Here is an 18,292-nt window from a genome sequence, read left to right as displayed (position 1 = left end):
AGACCTTGCTCTCAGGTAGTTCACATTATAGCAGGGGAGATACAAACAGAGCCATTTGCAGTTCTGGGTGGCCAACAGCCAATGTGTTTGCAAGATGTAATGATGGAGACAGAAGAGGGTGACTGACTCAAAAGGCAGTCAGAGAAAAAATGTCCTGGAGGAAGTGATGCTTCAGCTGAATCCTGAAGAATAAGATGGTGAGGAAGGGGCATTCTAGGAGCAGAAGGTGAGCAAGGGAGCCACCTGAGGCCAGCAACAATTGGATGTCAGGCTCGAAATGTGGGATTGGAGCTTTGTCAACCTCTCTTGCTACAAGCCACAGTTGACTCTGAGCCAGTTGTGGGGTCAGGGCTGGGCTTAAACACATAGTGGCAGTGGCAATCAGAATCCAGGGACCCCAACAATAGGGATGAGGAGAGATGGGACTGGGTCTAGCAGTGGCTGCAGACAGTCCCAATGTCTGTGTTGCACCCTACACCCAGGCTCTCTGCAGCTTGTGCCATGACTCTCCCTTCAGACTGGGAACTCCTGAGTCATATAGTCAATGCTGGCCAATGGCCTTAGCAAAGCCCCAGGATCTCTTTACTGGAAATGGTTTCACAATTTTCCCATACAGATGGTGTCCTGAAGGGACAACCAAGTGTGAGTGTATCATTCACTGCATTTTTCATATGTAGGGGGTGGGGGTAGGGAGAGAGAGAAAAAATATCAGGAAATGTGTATATTTATCCTAGCCTGGTCTTAAGAAAACACAGCCACCAATCCATCAAAAATGAATTTGAGTTTGGATAACATTAGTGTTTAAGGCAATGAAGGCAATGCTCTTCTCTTGTATTGATTCTCTGTGGGTTGAAATGGAAACAATTTTAGAAATGTAGTCTTAGGTTTCCTTAATCTGCGTGGCTCAGGGAGGAAAAGGCTGTTGTCACTCGTGCTAATAACCACAAGAAACACAGTTCTAAAGTGCTTAGCTGGAAAATGAATTTCAGAAACCAGCCCTGGTCATGACTCCAGGGAATTTGTTTGCTAAAAATTCAGCTCTTTTCTTTCCTTCAAGAGAGTTGCCTTAGAAGGTATAGCCATTTGGGAAGGAGAAACTAACATGCAGAGTTGAAGATTCCCAGGAAGGGAAGAGTCAGCATGAGGTAGGGTCTTAATTGCTCAGTGATGGGGTGAGAGGAGGGGATTGCTTGTGCAACTGACTTTGGAAGCCCAAAGGAGACCTCAGCCTCCCACCATTCAAAATAAATATCTGCTTGAAGTTTTATTATGATGTATTTTAGGTCAAGATATTGGGGTTACCTCTTTAAATGTGTATGAAGTTTGGCTGTCTTAGCATGAACTAGGCATCATTAACATTAATTGCCTCTCAGGTCCCAGAGGTGGAGGATCAGTTGGGTAGAGAGCAGGCGAGGGAGAAAAATTTGTATCATGGGGCACTGCAAGTGGAAGAGAGACAAGGGTAGAGCCAGGGAGAGACAGAGAGAACTCATGGGGTGTCTGGGTTTGGTGTCTAAAAGGCAGAGGTGAGGATGGCTACCCCCAAAAGGGAGCACTGGCCCTGCTGAAGAAAGACATGTCTGTTTGTAATTTGGGCTGAGCTTCCTAAGGACTCAGCATTTGAGGCACATTTGTCCCTTTTCATCAAAGAGAGAAAGGCAACGAGGTCACAATCGCTTTTGCATTTAGAGAACTTGAACAATGAGATAGTATCTGATTGAGAATGGAAGTCAACCACTTTCTTTCTCAGCCTGCTATGTGGTCTTTTTGCTTCTGGCAATTAATAAAGCCCTTGTGGGTATTTGCATAAATATGGTCTGTATTTGCGTAAAGTGTGGGCACAGTTTGCAGTGTCCCCTAGAGCAGCAATATGTCCTGTGGTCTATTCCCTCTTTGTCACCTGAGGTTTGTCACTTTGCACCTCTTTTCCTTCACATCCACCCACTTGTCCTGAACTAGATGTGGGAGACCGGAGCGTGGGAGGAGGTTGAAGGGTGAGGATGGGTGGCCCTGTCTTCTACCAAGATGGGTCCATGTCCTGCCTTCCTCAGAGAGGCCTTCCTCTTCCTCTTTCCAGGCTCTATCAGTCCTTGCATATAGCCATGCATCCCTAAGTAACACCTTCCTTTTCGCCGTAAGTAATTTGCTTCTGACATCTCCTTCAGCAGCCTGCATTGGGCATAGCCTGTGTGCATGACTCAGCTCTACAGGATGTATCAAAGAGATGTGTACCTAGGGATGTGCAGAGGCCTGGCCTCCCTCAACCTTTGCCAGGAGGCCAGAACTCTAAGGAATGGGCCTGTCCTGTACATTGTTCAGACTCTTTAAGGTGAAAGTACAGATGCTCAGTTGACACCAAGAGTTTGGGTTTATACCAAGTGAGGCCACAACAGGCACAGGCTGGACCTCCTAGGAACAGGAAATCAGGAGGACAGGGCTATGCCAGGGCTGTGATGGAGTTGGGGCTTGGGAGGCTTTCGGAATCCAGCCCAACTCTAGTGCCCAGAATATCTTGGTGCCGTCTTAGAAGCAGAAGTTCGCAGTCTCCTATTCTTTCCATTAATGACAAGCTGCCTCCTCTGCTATTCTTCCCTGACTTAAGAATTTCTGTTTACTTGTAGCTTCTGTTCATTTGGGCAAATCTAAGACTAAAGGCCTTTGCAGACTGGCTACTTTTGGCATGATTTCTGTGGTCCCATTATCAACTGGTTCACTTTCTCCCCATTAAAAAATTTCCAACAAAGAAAATAAAATGTTTCCAGCTGGGCACCATTGTTTCTATTTGGTCACAATGTGAACCCGTTTCTTCAAAGTTTGGTGACTAAGATAGAGGCTGGTTTTCTTAGTTAAGTGCCACTTTGGATCTGATGTGGCAGAGGGTCGGGGGACCTGTGTGGGAAGATCCCTTGGAAGGGGTGGTGGGCATGGCAGGCATCCCAAACCTTAGCCTGATCCATATGCCTGGCTGGCTAAAGTGACAGCAACTTCTGTAGTAGTCAGAGTCAGTGATCATCTACTTACTGTGCTGAGGAGACTTAGATGGTTCCCTGTAACTAATGCCACAGTCTTCTTCTGGCTTGTCCATCTGTCCTACTCGCTGAGAGATTCTGATATCTAGAGCAATACTCAGTACGTCCTCAATATCCAATAATGATTTGTGGAATAAGTAAGTGCATGCTGCCTAAATTAGCATGAAAACATCTCCTTTTTATTCACCTAGATTATAAGCATATTTAGCATAGGAACCCTATGTGAAAAAATCTACAATACTTAAGGACCAGGCACACAGTTGGAGGTTATTAAATGCTTACTGATTTACTGCTTGGTAAATAAACAGAAAAGCATAAAAAGGATATTAGAGGGTATGGCCTACCAGCCCTCCCAACTGGAGACTTTTGGAGGACTTTGGGCCAGCTTGTCTGGTATTAATGGTATATATTTATAATTAGGCCGTTGAGTGAGGAAACTGGGCATATGTGATAAGAAACTGGGTAAAGTATTATTCTAGGAGCTTCATGAGCAGAGCATGGACTCACTTCACTATAAGGAAAAAAGAATGATCTTCTTAAACCTCATTAACTCAAACTCTACTAATTTAGAGTTAGCAATCACTCAGACCCACAGAGCTGAATTTTACTGTTGTACTTTGAAAAGTGTATCTGTAAAGTCAGTGAGCAATGTCAGAAGGGAAACAGGGGTGAGGGATTCAGCTAGTTATTGATAACCAATCATAGGTCCACTACAAGTCCTCAGGAAACCCTCCCTGATCTGCTTGTTATCCTTGTTGAGACCCAGAGTGCCTTTTGTGCATGTGGTCCTCCATCATAACCCTTAGCACAATGCATTGTAAATATCCTACAACAGATGGGAATCCCTTGAAAATGATGTCCCTAGTCCATTTTCTCTGTATTGGTCCCTAGTCCAAAACCTGCATAAATAAATGTTTGTCCAATGAATAAATAAAGCAAAGCTTCCACAGAAACAGTCTTTACATAAAAATGATTACTACATTTATTACAAAGACATATTATCCTAGCAATAAGGTTTTATAGATTTTAGCCAAGTCTTGAACAAATTGTTCTCCCAGACCTAGTATTACCACTGTAGAGTAAAGGCTGAAAAGGCAACTTCATAAGAAGATTAAAGACAATTGCTTTAGAGTAGTTAATTTATTGGTAATTAGGCATTTATTCACTCATTCATTCATTTATTTACTCATTCCCTCACTCTGGGATCACAGGTTATAAAGAACAAAATGAATGAGTAAATAAATGAATGAATGATTGAATGAATGCTATACTGCCTATCTCACTGTGATTCAGGTTCTTCTACTCATATTGTGACCAGGTTGCCTCCTGGTGGGACTGGGTGCAGAGATGGAAGCTGTGACAGGATTTGGTGAGCTGCACAGGCCTGGCTACAGCTGGAGCCCAGCTAGGTGGAAGGACAGCTCTGAATGAGCAAACCTAAGATCAGGGGGAGGGGAAAGCTCAGCTTTGCAGGAGAAACTTTTATGGTGAGCACTGAAGAGCACTCACTGATGGTGCCCTGGCAAGTGGTCATCCTCAGAAAAGTCCTAGAAGGGGCACAGAGTATCTCAAAAAGAGGAGGATATCAAGTGTTGGCAACTTGGATCTGTCCAGTAAGTGGCATCCCAGGAACATTGTTAGGTCCTGTGGTCCTCGCCTTATACACACAGAGATGCTGCAGTTAAAGGGAAGGTGAAAAGGAGCAATTTGGAGCCCCAGTCTTAGAGGGTTTAGAAAACAGAGCATGTCTTTAGGTACAAAGAAAAGGATGGATGAGTTTCTAAGAATTGAGGTGGGTATTACTTGGTCACAGGAATGAGACAGTAGCCCAGTTACTAGTTCTGAGACATGAAGCCACAGCCAGATGAGGGCAGAGACAACTTGAAAGTGGATCCTCTGAGTATCAATCTAAGTCTTTCAATTCCCTTTGCTAGTAATATGTCTTTAGAGAAAGGGTGGGTATGGGTGTGAGTGTGGGCAGAGGTCTCTCTGGAGTCAGAAGACAGTATAGGATTCCTGGGTGTCAGATGTGGGACACTGCCAAAATAAGTGGACTAGATAATTTGAGACCAACTCTTCTGCTGAGGATTAGAGAAGATGAAAACAACAACAATAGCAACAACAAGTTGCCGAAGGCATTGGAAATCTAACAAGGTAGTAAAGCATTTCTCAGGAGATCGAAATATAGAGATGTAAATACTAGCAAATCACCCTTAACTTGGATTGGAACTCTGAAAGGCTATACCCTAGTAATACAGGTTAATCAGAAGTAAACACACCCTCTCAAGACTCTATCCTAGCTTGAATCACTAGGTGGGGCAGAAATTTCCAATACTGAAAGTGAATTAAGGTAATCCAAGGTTGTTGTTGTCCTCAGAAGTATGACAAAAGTAAGTGGAAATAACCTCTGGCAGAAGATAATTCCATTCTATGTTTCAAATTAGTTCTATAGTTTTTTTTTCAAATATATTGTTTGGCACACAATCAAAGATAACCAGACATACAAGGAAAAAAACCCAAATGAACAAGAACTTGCCTAAAGGAAGACCCACAGAGTCTCCAGGTATTGGAAATATTAGGCATTTTAAAATAACACTATAAATCAAATATATACTATATTGTTACTAAAATAACATATACTATTTTCAAGCAATTAAAAACAAGATGGAAGTTTCAGCAGAGACCAAGAAACCATAAAATTGATATATCAAATTTCAAAAACTAGTTCCATGAAAAGCATATGAATAAAAGCACATGGAATGGTTTATTTAAAGATTAGACATAGCTGAAAAGGGAGTTAGTTAACTGAAATATAGGTCAGAAGAAAATATCTCAAATGAAGCCAAATCATATGAAAGGTGGGGAAAAAAAAAACAGCAAAGAGGGTAAAATCAGAGAAAACAGTGATAAGTTCTATCATACGTTTAATTCAAGTCCCAGAAAAGGAAGAGAGAGAATGGAGTAGAAGAACTATTGAAGAAATAATATCTGAGACGTTTCTAACAATGTTAAAATATTAAGCCAAGACTTAAAACTGCTATGAAACATAAGCAAAAATTAAAACCCCACCTAGTCCATCATTTTAAAATTGCATAAAATCAAAGACAAAAGAAACCTGTAAAAGCAGTCATGAATGAAAGATAGGTTGCTTTTAAAGTGCAACAATTAGACTGATGAGTAACCCTTTTCAGTAGAAAAAAATGCTGAAAGACAATACAATGATATTTTTAATGTGTTGAAAAAATAACTGCCAATCTAGAATTTTATCTCCTGAAAAAAATATCATTTAGAAATGAAGGTAAAATAAAGACATTTTTGGACAAACAAAAGGAAATCTGTCATCAGCAATCTTATACTAAATAAAAAGGTAAAGGCATTCTTCAGGCAGAAGAAAAATGAGCTCACATGAGAAAAATGAGGATGTAGGAAGGATTAAATAATAATAAAAAAGAAATATACAATTAAACCTAAATGACTATTGATTTTATAAAGCAATGATGATATTGCCTTCTAGGGTTTAAAATTAAAATAGAAGTAAAATAAATAAAAAACTGGTATATATATTAGGAGAGGAATAAACAAAATTATAATTCTCTGATGTCTTTTTCTTTTCCAGAAGAAGCTTCCAATTAACATTAGACTTTGATAAGCTAAAGATGTACATTTAGTTTTTAGTTTAACCACTAAGAGAATAGAAAAATAAATGTCTAATTAGCCAACGAATACATAACCATACCCTAAAAAGAAAGTTAAAAAAGTCAAACCATGAGAGAAATGAAAGAGAGAAAATAAAACATAGAATAAGAGAGACAAAGCATAAACACCTAGTAAAGTGGTGGATTTAAACACACATATATCAATAACTGCATTAAATGTAAATGGACTAAATATTCCAAATGAAAGACAAAGATTGTCAGACAGGGTTAAAAAACTCAATTGTATTTGTTTTTTGAGATGTACAACTAAAACATAATGATATCAAAAAGTTAAAAGGATGGAAATATATATTATATTAAGATTAGTAAAAGTAGGCTCCAAGGTAAAATATTATTAGAGATGGTAAGAATTTCCTAGTGATAAAAGATTCAACTAACTAGGAAAAAAAATAACAATACTACCTTTAAATACAGCTAAAATATGACCTTAAACTAGAGTAAAAATGGACAAATCTAAAAGGAGAAATGAGCATACCCTCATAATATGTATTTTAGCTTACCTCTCTCATTAACTGAGAGAACAAACAGAAAAGAAAATGAGTGGGGATATTAAAGATTTTAAAAAAATATTAATGTTTACATAAAAATATATAAACGTGTGTGTGTGTATGTGTATGGCACACTGCAGCTAACTATAGAATGTACATTCTTTTCAAGCACACAAAAGCATTGATAAAATTTGACTACATTTTGAGTCATCAAGCAAGTCACGTTTCAAAGCATTGAAATCATATAGACTATGTTCTCTGATAAAAACACAAATGATCCAGACAAATAAAATGATAACTAGAAAAATCCTTGTTTGTTTGGACATTAAGAAATGTGCTTTTAAACCAAATACCACATGTTCTCACTTATAAGTGGGAGCTAAATGATGAGAACATGTGGACACATAGACGGGAACAACACACACTGGGGCCTATTGTGGGTGGGGTGTTAGAGGAGGGAGAGGATCAGGAAAAATAACTAATGAGTAAGTACTAGGTTTAATACCTGGGTGATGAAATAATCTGTAGAACAAACACCCATGACACAAGTCTACCTATGTAACAAACCTGCAAGTGTGTCTCTAAACTTAAAGGTTAAAAAAAGAAAGAAAGAAATGTACTTCTATTTAACCCACTCTTCAAGGAAGAAGTCACAAAGCACAATAGCAAATATTTGAAACTGGAGTATAATAAATATAAAATACATCAACAGTTGTAGAGTATGACAAAATAAGTATTTACTGGGGAAATCTTATGCCCATGAATGTGCATATTAGGAAAAAAGAAAGGCTGAAAATAATATAAGCATCCATTTTAAAAGTTAGAAACACAATTTCAAGATGAACACAAAGAATGTAAAAGGAATAAAATAATAAAGATAAAACAGAAAACATAAAACTAAAAATAATCACACAAAATAGGGGATCATTGGAAATTAAAAAATCAGTCTTTGAAAAGGTTATAACTGATAAAATCCTGATGGGATTGATCATGAAAAAAGAGAAAGATCACAAATAACAAAAAAGGGACTATTATCATGGATCTAATTAACATAAAAAAGAGAAAAGGGAGTATATTATAAATTTGAAAGTTTATTTGAAATGACAAATATTTAGAAAAAGGCATCTACTAAATATAAAAAGAAATTGAAAATTTGAATTGCTAATAAATATATTAGTTAATAAATTTAATTTGTAATTTCCCCAAAAGGAAAACTTCTGAAGCATTATTTCACTAGCAAATTTTACCAAATATGTATAATAAGAAAGAAATAGTAGTGATTTTAACCAAACTCTTCTTAGAGGGACAAAAAAAAGAGAAATATTTTCTAACTTGTTTATGAGGCCATCATAAACGTGACACTAATACCTGTAAAAAAAAGAAAGAAATATTACAAGTCAGCGCCTCTCCTAAACATTTGGACAAAAATCATAAATAAGATAATAGCAAACCAAAATCCAACAATATTTAGAAAAAATAATTTGTCATCTCTCGTGTGAATTTATTCTGTGAGTACAGAATTGATTCAATATCTGAAAATAAATTAATACATTTCACCACATTAGTAGAATACACTAGAAAAAAATTATTTTTATAGGTACAGGAAAAATGTCTGATAAAATGTATTATAAAAAGTCTTTAGCAAACTAGGAATAAGTATAAACTTCCTTGTAATAAAGGGTAATCTTTCTGATAAAGAATATGTACAAGAACCACATCTTTAATAATTCTTTTGTAGAAATGTTGACAGATTTTGTTTTTGAGATTATGACTAAGACCATGGTACTCACTATTATCATTTCTATTGAACATTATATTGCATGTCCTAGGCAATGCATCAAGAAAAGTTGAAAAATAAATATTATGTGAATTGGAAAGCAAGAGATAAAATTGTAAGTATTTATATATTGGTTATATTATTTTATATGTAAAAATATCTCAACAAATCTACAGATAAGTTACTAACATTTACAAGTGAGTTCAGCACTTTTTTAAATAAATGGTATTAAAAAACCAATTGATTTTTAAATACCAGGTATAAATAATTACAAAATAAAATTTAAAATATAGCACTTATTGTAGTATCAAAATATAAAATAAAATCCTAAGAATAAATCTAAAAACAGATATGTAAGATGTAAATTATGCTAAGAATAGACAAGACACCCTTGAAGAAGATTTCGTCCATTGAATATTAAGATTTATTTTAAGGCTATAAAAATTAAGATAGTGTAGTATTATAGTAATAATAGGCTAATAGATGCAGACCCATGCATGTATTATTAGATTTATGACAAGTACGGCACCTACTGCAGTGGGCAAAGGGTGGTGTTTTGAATAAGTGCTTTGGGAACAAAATAGATCTCCATATAATTAAAAAAATTTTCACCCCTACTTAACACTATTCCAAAAAACCATATAGATTATGTATATAATTGTAAAATATAAATTTACAACTTATAAATTGTAAAAATTGTGTATAAAATTAATATATTAAATATTAATAGTATATAATTGTAAAGGGCAAAACAGTAAATCTTATGAAAGACAAGATAGAGAGTATCTTCCTAATTGCAGAGGAAGGGAAGATTTTTAAACAGGAAGCAACACCAATCATAAAGAAAAATGTTGTCAATTTATCTATATTCAACTGTAGAATTTTTATCATCAAAATAAATCCTCAAGAGAGTGAAGATGCAACCCTGGGAGGGACACATATATATAATACATATAAGTAACAAAAAAATCTTGTTTCCTGAATAAAATACTCCTATAGATCAGTAAAAGAAGATAGTGCAATAGAAAAATGGGCAAGAGACTTAAACAGGATTCCACACAAAAACAATGTGTTCACATGGCAATGTGTCCACCTTCATTAGTAATCAGAAATAATGAGAAATGTGAACATTAAAACCACAGTGAGATAACCCTACATAACAATAGGATAGGTAATTTTAAAAACCTGTTAACGACAAGTTTTCATAAGGCTGCAGAGCAATCAGAGTTTTTATACACCACCGGTGAGACTATAAACTGACACAACAATGCTGGAGAATTACACTTCCTAAAGCTGAAGATATACATGCCCTATGACTTACCAATTTTACTCCCAAGTATACAGTCAGCACAAATTCATGCTCACATATGCCAAGAGATGATTTGCAATAGCGCAAGCTGGTAACAACTCGAATATCCATTATTGATAGAATGATATATCAAATGTGGTCTCTTCAGATGCAGACATACTATACAGCGATGCAAATGAGCAAATTACTGCAACATGCAAAACATAGATGAATTTTACAAACCAAACGTTAAGCCAGTGAATCCAAACACAGAAGAATACCTGTGTGACTCCTTGAATATAAGGAACAGGCAAAATTAAACTATAGTGTTTAGGAATACAAATTAATTGATAAGATTTATAAAGAAAACCAAACCAAACAGGAATGCTTAGACATGTTTTTACATTGACCTGGATAGTAGTTACAAGAGTGCTCATTTTGTACCTACTTATTAAAGTAGACATTTATATTTTAGGTTATTTTCTGTACATGTGATATAATTTTGCAATACAAAAGAGGTGGGTCAGAATTGAGAGAAAAACACCACTTGTCTTCTATCTCCTTTTTCTCTTCTTCCCGCTTGTCCCCATCTCCTCTTCCCTTTTTTTTTTCCCCTGACCATCTAGGTCTACACATTTTAGAACTATTTTATGTAAAAGCAAAATATATATTCCCCCCCCATTTTTTTCCTGTTTTTACTGTTTTCTTCTCCAAAGCAAAGTATTTTGGAAGACGTGTTAAAAAGAAAGAACAGACTGAAATCATTAGTCACCTCAGGTTTTGTCTGCAGTTATGTTACCCATTTCATTAGTGTCTGCAACTGTGGGGGCGGGAGGAGCAATACTCCGGGGATCTGGAGCTCTGATGGCAGTAAATAAACTCTGGTTGAGATTTTTTAACTTCCCCTTATTCACAGTGATATAAATAATTTGAATTCTTCTTGGATTAAGGAATATTACCTACCTGCTTGTAGACATGGACAGATCTGGTGGATGTTGCCTGGCACCTCTGCAAGGATAAATTCATTGACAGTCTTTTCCCTGCGTACTCTCTGAGCCCAGGGAGAGGTGAAGTAGGGAATTTCCTCTGTGATAGGAAAAAGAGAAGAAAGCAGGGAAAGTGGAGAATTGTCAGAACTGGTTTGTTGCATGTCTGACTTAGTGGAGAGAAGAATTTAGGTGGAAATGTCCTGGATTAGTCTAAGGAAGGTTCTACAAAGCTGCAGGGTGTCTGTGAGCCAAAGTCCATCAACAAGAGAGTCCTTTGTTTCCCAGGAGCAGGTCTTCCTTAGAATCCCTGCCACATTTAGTCACATGAAGAGCAGCCTTGGGGAGCTGTCAACTCAGTGTGAATGCTGAGATGAATTTCAAGTCTTAGGAGTTGGGGCACTTGTTCTTCAAGTCGCCTGCTTGGGTCCCTTCCAAGTGTACTTTGCTTTTTTTCCCCTGTTTTAAAGTCTTTTAAAATAAACGTCCACTCCTGCTCTGAAACATGTCTTGGTCTCTGTTTTCTGCCTTATGCCCCTCAGTAAAATAAAAACATTAATTAATAAAATAAATAAATAAATAAATAAATAAATAAATAAAACGTTAGGAGTTGGAGCCCTCAGTCATTTATGCTCCCTGTGAGTCTCTTTTCTTGGTGTGGAAATATTTTTTTTCCTTCCTTCTTTTATTTTCTTTCTTTTCGTTTCTTTTCTTTTCTCTCTTTTCTTTTCTTTCTCTCTTTCTCTTTTTTTTTTTTTTTCAGGGTCTCACACTGTCTCCCCCATCTGGAGTGCTGTGTGATCTAGGCTCACTGAAACCTCTGCCTCCAGGATTCAAGCGATTCCCGTGCCTCAGCCTGCCTAGTAGCTGGGTTTACAGGCACCCGCCACCATGCCTGGCAAATTTTTGTATTTTTAGTAGAGACAGGGTTTCACCATGTTGGCCAGACTGGTCTCAGACTCCTGACCTCCAGTGATCTACCTGCCTTGGCATCCAAAGTGCTGGGATTACAGGTGTGAGACACCGCGCCTAGCCTGGAAGTATTTTTTCATGGCTGTAGTAGCAAGGAAAGAAAGGAGAAGTGGGATTCTCAGGATAGTTCCTAATGCCTCCTCCAGGTGGGAACTTGGAATGTTGACTGACTTCTTCCTGTGCCTTTGAAAAATCACTTAGGGGCAATGATAATAACCCAGTCATTAAAGTTGAAACCCAATGACCTCAGCTGCCCCTATCCTTCCAGCCTCCAGGAGGCTGTCCTAAGGTTCCTGATTTTGGGGCATCCCAAGCCAAGCTGGGAGCCAAGCTCTGGGTGAAGGAGAAGAGGCTCTCAAAGGCATCGTGGGGGGCCTGCTCTGAGTACTATTTCTTTCTGACATGTGCCTGCACATGCACCATGGCAAGGTGAGAATAACCCCAGAATCCTGCCATGGGGATTCTGACTACACCAGGCTCTGTTCTGGAAGAGGAGGAAGAGCAAGTTCAGGTTCTGAATGTTAGTTCTGGTATCTTTTTCTTAGCTCCCTAAAATAGCCCCAGTGGACACGACTGATTCTCCATTTGGATTTCAAGTACTTCCCCATACCGGTTTCCCTTTGTCTTCAACTGGTCAACTTCTGATGCCTGAGAGTAGGGCCCATGCATTTATCTTCTCATTTCTCCCCACAGGGCTGCCCCCAGAGCCTTCCCCTTCTCCTTCTCTCAACTCAGTCCTCCCTGTCTCCAGGGATTTCTCAAATACTTTCCCAGGAAGCATCTGTGGGCTAATTCAACACACGCTCATCTTCCCCACTTCTGAAGTATGGCGTTGGCAGTGTGAACTGATCACACAGAAGCCTGCATTGTTAACTAATTTGTTCCCTGTGTATCTTGTCCTTTCTTTGCTTGGGAGCTCTCCTAGGAGTTTGCTCTTTCTTTGGTCTCTGCCGGATCATCCAGCGCAAGGTCGGGCACCTTTTATTTATAAGAAACTTCAATGCACAATCAACAGTACCCTAGGTCATCAAGATCAAAACTGATGATCACCTTTGGAGCCTGACTGGGAGAACTACATTGCTTCTGGCAGCAAGAGAAACCTCTGGAAGAGAAGCTAGTTTTAGGGGAAGATGGTAACAGTTTCCACACAGGAGCTTGAGAAGTATGTAGAACATGCAGACGGAGAGTTCTACACCAAGATGGGAACAGGGCCTGCTGATGCAGGACTCAGCATAGGGTGGAGATTTTCACTCCTATCAACACATATTTACTAGACATAGCTTTGGACTACTCTCAAAATAGTTGGTACCATGTATCAGGCATAAAAACTCTCCTCAGAGAGCAGCTAATCTCTGCAGAAGGTGAGACATAGATATGCTAAATAATAACCTAAGATTCTTTAAGTAAAAGTACAAGAAAACAGAAGTGATGTGACTCCCAGTGCATAATTAGTTGACATGTGAGAGTTACAGTCATTAAGTCCTATTTATTCCAAAGAAGGAGAAAACATTTTAGGCTGGGGAAATCCAAGGTCCAAACTTGTCCTGAATCTTTAGGAATGGGAGAAAGGATGAGAAAATTCCAGATGGGTATAATTCATTAGCAAAATGGAGAGGTGGGGGTGTGCAAGTCAACTTTGGATATATTCAGAAATGTCACAGAGATTCCGGTCATCTGCAGTATCAGACCATAGTTATCTACCTATCGAATTTTAACAAACTGTTTAAAAAACTAGTGTGGTGTTAAGGCACAGGTGCCTGGGTTATAAGCCTTTAGTCTGTCTCTACATCTGCTCCACCACTTACTAATGACCTTGAATAAGACACTTAATATTCCCAAGTCTCTATTTCCTGTCTGTATGACCAATACCCTGTCTGTGTTAAAGGGCTTTTGTGGAGATCCAGAGAAAACATCTGTGAAAGTCCCCAAAACACGACAGTTAGTGGATGTTGGTTATTATGATTTCCAACCTTCTTTGATACACATAGTGCCTTCTCTATCTCTGAAGGCCTAAAGCCCCTATGCTTGTATCATACTTTTTTTACCTACCTGTACCATCTGTTATTACCTCTTAATTGCTTCATGAGTCTGTAGGAGCTTCTTAATTATGTCATAAACCCACCGTGGGCAAGGGCCTTGTTTTAGACAGTCACTGTTGGTACATGCTAGGTGGTCAAAAACTTGTTTCAATGATTGATTTCTACATTCATGAGGACCAAAATAATCCCAAAGAGTTCCCAGAGGAAACAGATCTTGGGATTGTCATTGATGGATGGATAAGCAATGACAGGTAATGTTCAAAGGACAGAATGCCTGGTGAGGGCAATGATGTGAGATTGTGGCAGTTTTTTTATTTTTACTTTTTACTTTTCTGAATGCCTAATTCCCCCAGAACATTCTACCAGGTTTTGAAGTCATTTATCACCCTGATACTTTGTGAGAAAATCAAATGAAACAAAAACCAAAGGAGAAAATATCCATCCAACAGCTGGACAGCTCAGTTATTTTTAGGGATAGGAAGAGAAGTCAGTGTTTGGGACTCAGCAAAACATCCCACTCTGTTTGGAGTTGACCAGCCCTAGGAAATGCATGGGTCTAAGCATTTTCTCAGCTGCAACTCTCCAGCACATGTGTATTTGAAGGGAAACTTAATCCATCTTTTTCTGATTCACTTATATTGAAGTCATCAAAAAAGCTGTTGACATGTCCTTTGCATGGCCCTATTCTCTGTGAGTTTTCAGGAAAATACCAACATAATCTTGAGATCTTTTTGGTATCCCAGGGTTCTTGGGTTTTGTCTTCACTGGGAACACAGGGAGAGTGGAGAATGCTTTGAACTAAAGTCATTCCAAACTTGCAAAGCTATGCTCTTCCCTCCAGGAGTCTCAGTGGCTCCTAGAGTCTGACAATCTTGGAAAAAGAACAAAGTTAAAAGCATCTTTGAGATCTTAGATCTCCTGTCCTTGCTCCTAGCAGAGCCTGAGGGATGGCCCAGGAGAGGGAGAAAGTGTTTCAGAGGCAATTTGGCCAGGAGACTAAGTTCAGGACAAAGAGAGTTTCGATTCCAGACAGTGTGACCTTGAGCAAAAGCAGTTGTGTTTTTTTTATTCTTCAATTCCCCAAAATGTGGTAGGAGAATGATATTGCAATTCTTGATCCATCTCCTAGATATGGCTTGTGTGGTTAATGTGTGGTTTGTGACTTTAAGAAAAAAAAATATCACAGTAAGAAATTATTGTTTTCCAGATACACAGATGGCAGTCCTGATCCTTTTGGTGATGTGCCTTCTGGGTATCCCATCTCTAGCACTGGGTGTGGACAATACTGAATTGAGCCTACTTTTTAGGCTTAGTGAGAGGTCCAGCTTGGGTGTGTAGCCCAAGTCCTGAGTGATGCTAACTGATCCATAAAGGGAATGGGTGTTTCATAGCTGAGTCCCTCAGCCTCTCAGCTCAGGATGCACATTTGGGTAGGCATGGAAGGAGATTTGTGTCCCTGCCTGCATAGGCATAGCTAATACCTCAGTAGAGGAGAGAAATGTGTACACTTTCTATAAAATCAAAAGCTGAAAAGGAACTTGGGAACTCATCACCTCATTTTTATTTTAAATATGGGGAAAATTAGACTGCAAGAGGTAAGATAATGTGCTTATCACTTACTGAATATGATTTTGTGCAAGTCCTATGCCTAAGTGTGATCATATTTAGCAGCACTGGATGGATGATATTATTACCCTCATTTTGCAGATGAAGCCACTGGGGTGCAAAAGAGGGTGATAGCTGGCCCAAAGTAACTCAATGAGCATGTTGTGAACTAGAATTTGAATTCAGCTCTGCCATACTTCAAAGATAAACTGACATACAGAGCTAGCTAGTGAGAGATTAGAACACACAGAGTCCTGGATGTCCCAGCCAGGGAATGTTTCAAGATGTAGACATTGGGTTGTACCTGCAGCACGCATACCCTTTTGTCTACAGCAACTGCCACTGTCTGGTAGATCCACCAACAAGTTAGCTGCCTGGGGAAGAAACCTCCACTGCAGAGGTAGAGAGGGTGATGAGAGGCTATGAGAGGTGGAGGTGGAGCTGAATCTCTCAGCTTAGGGCAATGTGCAGGGGTAGCCCCTGTGGGTAGTCTTCCAAGACTCCAACATGCCCACCATGGGAGAGCAAGTAAACTGAGGTTTAGAAGCCAGCAGACAATAATGGTCAGTGAATTCAAGGAAGAACCACCCCAGCACCATATCTGTAAAAGATATTTGTCACTGTCTATCTTGGTATCTATCCTTTTTTGTCATAACATACTAAAGAGTTGGTGAGTAGGAGGTATCCTAAGAGTAACAGAGCTCCCTCTCTCATCTCTTTGTCCTTTGAGCCGTGGCCTGGCCAATGCTGGGGAGAGGAGGAAATGATACTTATATTGGATATACCATGGAGTTCTAAGTAAGCCTCCATTCATTTGTACTTTTTAATATTTGGAAGTGATTAGACAGCAATGAGATGTGCTTAGGTCATCATTAAGGATGGAAAAGGGAATTTAACAGGGCCTGTTTGAAAACGAATTGGAGAAAAAGCAAATCATTTCATGTCTGTGCTCTGTGAGTTCTGGATGCTTAATGGACTGATTATCTTTCTCTTTTTCAATCCATCTGTCATATGGAGGGAATATAAAAATGGAACATGTCCTTAGACAAGATTCTTCTCTTCCTCCTCTCCTCTCGGGCACTTTTTGCTTGTGTCTGCACTCTCTGGTTTTGGCCAGAAGAAAAAGACCAAGACACTAAGACATTGCCACAATGGCTATTCTTTCCAGGTGAACTACTCAGAACCAGAAAGGCTAGACACGGAGGAAGTAGAAGAGAGAGAGAGGAAGAGAGGGAGGGAGATTGTCCTCACAAATGTCAGGGAGAGAAAGGGACAAGATAGAGTATGAGGGACAGAGGGAGCAGGAAGTGTAGCAAAGGGAAGAGAAGGTGGGGAGCGCAGGGGAAGTGCCTGGAGAGGAAAAGGCAATGGGGGAGGGAGGGAGGAGGGCAGAGTGAAAAGAGTGAAAGGGTGAGAAGGGGGTTTTGGGGTCAGAGCCAGAGCAGCTTCCTGCCAGGCCTGCTGCCCAGCAAGCTGCTGGAACATCTGCATCCTGGTGGGGGTGTTTCCAAATGGAGCTGCCTCTTCCTCTGACTTCTTCCCTAGGCATCCATGTGCCTGCCCAGTTAGGCCTTTCCCAAAGTGCTTGCTTTCCCCTTACTAATCAGCCACTTGTGCCCAAACAGCTAACTCAGCTCTGGACATGGTCAATCCCAGGTTCAGCCAGGAGAAGAAGCATTGCTATTGGGTATCACAACTCCAGGCTCAGGAGGAGCAGACATCTGTACTAATGCTCCCCTGACCTCTTCTTGAGTAACTCTGGAGTTATTAAATGAACACAGAAATAGGAGTTAGGGTCAGAGGGACGGAGTCCTGTGTGGTCTTGGCAAGTTGTGAGTGTTCTCTGAGTGCCAATCCCATCATCTGTAGGATAAGACACTGAAGACCCTTTTTAATGATTTTGGGAGAGATGATAGGTCATGCAATCTTATTGTAGTATTCTTGGTTATCTGATTTCTGAGCTTGGATAGAGAAAGGTTAGATGGAAGTTGGAAGCTGTTATTCCCTCCTCACTGACTTTCCTCTTTCTGCAGCATCTCAGATTTGTGGTAGGGTCTGACTGGAGGGGTCCCTGAAATGATGTCTATCCTGGAGAGGGGCTACCAGATGGTTTCAGGTGTCAGAGCCTAACTCCAGCCCTGAACAAGAGGGAAAAAGTCCTCTAGCCTTCCCTGGCCACTGTGGTGTCCTCTTAGTTTCTTCTGGGGTCCCATCCCCAGGTGTCACCCTCAGGCAACTGTACCACTGCCTCTCAGCTGACAGATAATTCATCACTGTGAAGCTGCCCCATGACCTAGAAGATTCTAACTGCTATTAGATGAAAAGAGGTTCTTGTGCAGAAAACAGATCTTGTGCAAATGTCACTTGGAAGGTCACTGTCCTTTCCCCAGAT

The 18,292-nt window shown here is 39.4% G+C and overlaps 2 long non-coding RNA genes across 3 annotated transcripts in view; one reads left to right on the top strand and one right to left on the bottom strand.

Annotated features, from left to right (window-relative positions):
- LOC105499164 (uncharacterized) overlaps positions 1-11,484 on the bottom strand; it is a 35,992-nt gene extending 24,508 nt beyond the window's left edge. The window contains exons 1-3 of one of the 2 annotated variants that reach the window (XR_011616937.1): positions 11,262-11,484; positions 10,332-10,506; positions 8,458-8,601 (exon numbers count right to left, since the gene is read on the bottom strand). This is a non-coding gene — a long non-coding RNA (uncharacterized lncRNA). Of the gene's footprint in view, positions 1-8,457; positions 8,602-10,331; positions 10,507-11,261 lie in introns of those variants that run through there. The other variant, XR_011616938.1, reaches the window with a different exon arrangement.
- The window catches only part of LOC139360033 (uncharacterized), a 558,829-nt gene that overhangs the window by 72,694 nt on the left and 467,843 nt on the right, over positions 1-18,292 (top strand). The window lies entirely within an intron of this gene.

This window comes from Macaca nemestrina, chromosome 19, assembly GCF_043159975.1.
Source record: "Macaca nemestrina isolate mMacNem1 chromosome 19, mMacNem.hap1, whole genome shotgun sequence".
Taxonomy (NCBI): domain Eukaryota; kingdom Metazoa; phylum Chordata; class Mammalia; order Primates; family Cercopithecidae; genus Macaca; species Macaca nemestrina.
This window is presented reverse-complemented; position numbering and strand designations above follow the sequence as displayed.